Source organism: Octodon degus, unplaced genomic scaffold (assembly GCF_000260255.1).
Source record: "Octodon degus isolate 3935 unplaced genomic scaffold, OctDeg1.0 scaffold00287, whole genome shotgun sequence".
Classification (NCBI taxonomy): domain Eukaryota; kingdom Metazoa; phylum Chordata; class Mammalia; order Rodentia; family Octodontidae; genus Octodon; species Octodon degus.
The window spans coordinates 1,223,522-1,228,032 of record NW_004524863.1 but is presented as its reverse complement, the minus strand read 5'-3'; the positions used below and the strand labels follow the sequence as shown (position 1 = coordinate 1,228,032).

The window sequence follows — 4,511 nt, the reverse complement described above, 5'->3', positions numbered from 1 at the left end:
CAAGTCTGCATCTTGTACAGCAATTAACCACTAAGAAGAATATATGCAGTGTATTATTTGTTGAAACTGTACTTTCGATTTGATTTGAAAATGTCTTGAATTTGGTCAGTCCTGGTATTAACAGTATTTTAAACTGGTCAGAGATAATTAATTCCCAGGATTAGTGTCTTTGTCTGTTTATATCCATGCTTTCAGATTACACCTGTCATCTGGATTGGTGCATTGCTGGCAGTCCTGCTCCTGCCTTACCTACCCCTCTATGTCGCTAACACAGAAGCTCAGAGATCCAAACCTGGCTGGGCTGCTGCCGATTGCCACTACAGCTATTGTTTCAAACTTTGATAGCCTTGATTTCTTGCTCGTGGTATGGGTTAAAAGGGTAAATGTTCTAGCTAACTGCTATGGGCACAAATGGCAGCAAGCTGACCATGTTGGAATGCATGATCAAGAACTTTTAATAAATTTAAAGAGGACTATGGGTAAAGATGAAGAAGGGAAAGCTTCATACCTTTTGTGAACTAGAATGGCCTTCTTTTGGGATAGGATGACCATCAGAGGAAGTGCTCGATCCTCACGTAGCCAGCAGGGTGTGGGAGATTGTTACTGAAAAACCGAGGCATTTGGATCAGTTTCCCTAAGTAGACTCCTGGCTGTATGTGGTCTGGATGATGCCTCAGTGGCTTAGGATTTATGCTTGTGGGTTTTTAGACTGAGTTTTAGTAATGCAGAAAAAGGATGGAAGCCCCATTTTGCCCTTGGCCCCCAAGGATGGATCTTGCCTCTGGATTTCTGATACCACTGCCACCCTATCCTGCTCTTCCTGCTGCCAACCCCACCTCATACACCTTGGTAGGTGACACCCCTGCCTCAGCGCAACATCAGAGGAAAGAACAACACTGCAGCTCTGAGTCTAGTTTTCTGTCTGTCTACCACCACAAACAGCCATTCCCCAGAGAAGGAAGTCTTTGTCAGGTCCAGTCCTTGTCTTGCCCCTGTGGTAGGTGGCTGTGATGGGATCAGATGAAAATGCCCAGCTGGAGAGATGGCTCAGTAGAATAAGTGCTTGCCTGGCAAGTGCAAGGGCCTGAGTTCAATCCCCAGTTCTGCCAAGAAAAAACAAAATCTTTGTTTCCATTTGGGGCTGGTGAGATGGCTCAGTGGTCTAAAGCACCTACTTAGAACAAGCTTAGCAATGCAAAGGGACCACAGTTCAATCCCCCAGCACCACATGCCAGCCAGCCCCGCGCCCTGGTGGGGTGAGCTGGCCACACACACACACATAAATAAAAAAAAAAAAAAGAAAAAAGAAAATGCCCAATCCACCTTGGTTTATGTCCTTTTCACTACTAGTGATTTATATAACTGGACTCAGAATCCTCCTTTTTCTGAGCAACCTAGAGCTTTAATTAGTTTATTTGATTCAGTGTTTAAAACTCACTGCCCAGGGGCCAGGGAGATGGCTCAGTAGAATAAGTGCTTGCCTGGCAAGTGCAAGGGCCTGAGTTCAATCCCTGGTTCCCCCCCCCCAAAAAAAAAAAAAAAATGTAAGGGAAATTCCCCAGTCCTGCCAAAAAAAAAAAAAAAAAAAACAAAAGCACACCTCACTGTCCTATTGGGATGATTGACAACAGATTATGTTAGCCCTATTCACTTCTTCAAAGGAAAAGAATAGAATTCAAGACTGGGGAGATAGCTCAGTAGAATAAGTGCCTGCCTGGCAAGTGCAGGGTCCTGAGTTTAATCCCTGGTACCACAAAAAAAAAAAAAAAAAAAAAGAAAGAAAAGAAATATAATTCAAAAGGCAACTGAGGAACAAGTAAGGCTAGACACAAGAGGAACTTTCCAAGACAAGGAAGCAGTAGTAGCTCTGTCCTGCCACAAGACACCCCTAACTGGAATTATAAAACTGAAAAATGGATGAATGCCTTGAAGGAACACCCGCATGCTCTAAGGAAAGGGCTTTTTTCTGCCACACATTGCCCTACTAACTTTCATAAGGGAGTGACTGAAAGGCCCATGGCGCTTCTAAAGCCCCGTATAGAGGACTATCACACATATACACTACATGTCTCAGAGGCAACCAAAAATGCTTGCACTATTAATAGGGCTTTTGTTGTTGTTTAGCACCGCGTATTTGTGATCTCAGCTGTGGACGCAGCTGCTGCGAGTCAGCCTGTACTCAAAGCATAACATGCTCTTCCATTCCTCTTGTCCAGCACAGAAGAGTCTTCCAGGTGGCACACCAACAGAACAAGGGACTCTGATGATGCCAGCTTCAATGATGGTGCCATCCAGAGAGGGAGAGGGTGACACATTCAACTGTGGCTTCCAGAGGTTTTGAAAAAGGAGCCTTTGGGGGCCCAACCTGCCTGGCATTTTGATGCTGTTGGTGTGAGTTTTGTATTCCATATAAAACCCAACCACAAACTGTTCTCCCAGCAAGGACAGGATGATATTCTCCCAGCAGCAGGAGGCAAGCCCTTCTGCAGCCGAGTGATCCACTTGCCACCATTTTTATTTGCATCATCCTCCCACATGGGTTTAATTCCTTCTTTGAAGAGATGGAAGTCACTGTGTCCTGTCAGGTCCCCAGGATGTACCATGTGGCTATAAAACCTCTAGAACTGCTCCACAGAGGCAAAGGTGCCGATCTGCTTGATATTCTGTTCATAGCTCTGTGAGCTGGTGGGATGGCCTGGGGTTCTCCTGGAGTACCAGAAAGTGTAGTTGTACTGCAAGGGATGTTCTGCCAGTCCAGGGACAACAGCCTTCCTTTTACTGCTGCTCTGACTCTTGTCTCGTTCTGTTTTTTCCTTCTCACCATCTTTCTGTGTGCTGTTTTCTTCACTCTGGTCATGGTCTCCATTGTCATCATCTTTCAAGGTATCAAATTTGTAGTTCATCCTCTCACCACCACTGTTACCCTAATATGGCATTTGATGCTCAGTCACCCCCTGATATCTGCCACAAGCTGCAGAAGTTGGAAGTGTTTACAGGAATGAATTTGTCTCAGTTGACAGAAATTGCCCAGAAAGCATTTCATAATAGAGAGGATACAGAATGGATACATAGGAAAAGAGAAGAGTGATGCTGTCAGCCTAAAGGAAGAAGGGTCAACTGAGATCCTGGGAAAGGGGAGAAAAAGGCAAACCAGGAGGAAATTGTTGTGCCCTCTGGATCCAAGCCACTGTGCCTCAGGCAAGAAGGGACATTTCAAGTGAAAATGTCCAAAGCTGCTAGAGAAAGACAAGAGGGAAAAAAAGGAAGTATTTGTGATGGAATCTAAGGAAGTTTCAGACTTACCAAGTCACAGGTCTCTGTCTCTCAGCCCCAGGGAACCCATGTTAACTGCCAATGTAGGGAGAAAATATGTTAGACTTTTGATAGGCACTGGTGTGGATTTGTCAGTAGTTACCCAGCCAGTGGCCCTACTTGCAAACAGAAGAGTGCATATTCAAGAGCAACAGGTCAGATTTCAATCTACTCTTTTTGTGAGCTATTATAGGTCCAGGTTGGGCAACACATAATTAGCCACTTTTTGCTTATGCCTGTCCTTTCCCCCTCATGGGCAGAAATCTCTGAAAGCTCAGGGCATACATTTTTTTCTTTTTTTAATTTGTTTTTTAATCGTATATCTATTTATTTATTTGATACAGGTCTTGCTACACAGCTCAGACTCGTAGTGATCCTCTTATCTCAGCCTACCCATCGCTGGGATTACGGGTGTGCACCACCATGCCTGGTTTCAGTGGCTGGCATAGTGCACCCCTGGTTCCAGGGCTGGCACAGCATGCGGTACCAGGGATCAAACCCTGGGTCCTATGCTTGCTAGGCAGGTGTTAGACTGCAGCCAAGGGCACTCATTTCTTTAAATCCTGAGGAAACCATTTTAACCATGGGAGGAGAGTCCTCTCCTGAAACTCATGTATTAACTGTTATTTTGCCTATGCAGGAGGAGTATCACTGCCTAGATTCTATTGATGCAGAACAATCCACTATCCCTCCCTGTATTCAGTGTTTTCCAAAGGTTCTGGCAGAAGACAATCCCCTAGGTCTAGCATCTCATGTGGCCCCAGTAATAAAGTTGACGGAACACACTTGGGAATGGCTAGCTGTTAGCACACTGGGATCTACACCTATCCCAGAAATCCTAGGAACACTGTTAGAAAAAAAGAAAAGCCTAAGTACATAATACAGTGTATGGAGATAACTAAGCTGGAAGCTACATAAAGAGAGAACACAAAAGTTGCTACTATTAAGACAAAATAGAATACTAAAAATATAGTAACTATAGATGAGGCCTTTTTTTCACAAATGCTTATAAGAGAGCTCTGCTAATTGACCTACACAAAGTTCTGACTGGTCTTTTTATAATTACAAGCTTTTAAAAAAATATTATAATTTGCCCAAATATATATTTGGAGACAGGCATGGTGGTGCACGCCTGTAATCCCAGCCCTGGGAGGCTGAGGAAGGAGGATCGTTGGGAGTTCAAGACCAGCCTGAGTTAC

General features: G+C 44.4%; 1 protein-coding gene and 1 pseudogene across 2 annotated transcripts in view; both read right to left on the bottom strand.

Annotated features, from left to right (window-relative positions):
• Dnajc14 (DnaJ heat shock protein family (Hsp40) member C14) overlaps positions 1-4,511 on the bottom strand; it is a 23,919-nt gene that overhangs the window by 6,819 nt on the left and 12,589 nt on the right. The window lies entirely within an intron of this gene.
• LOC105741091 overlaps positions 2,143-4,511 on the bottom strand; it is a 12,342-nt pseudogene continuing 9,973 nt past the window's right edge.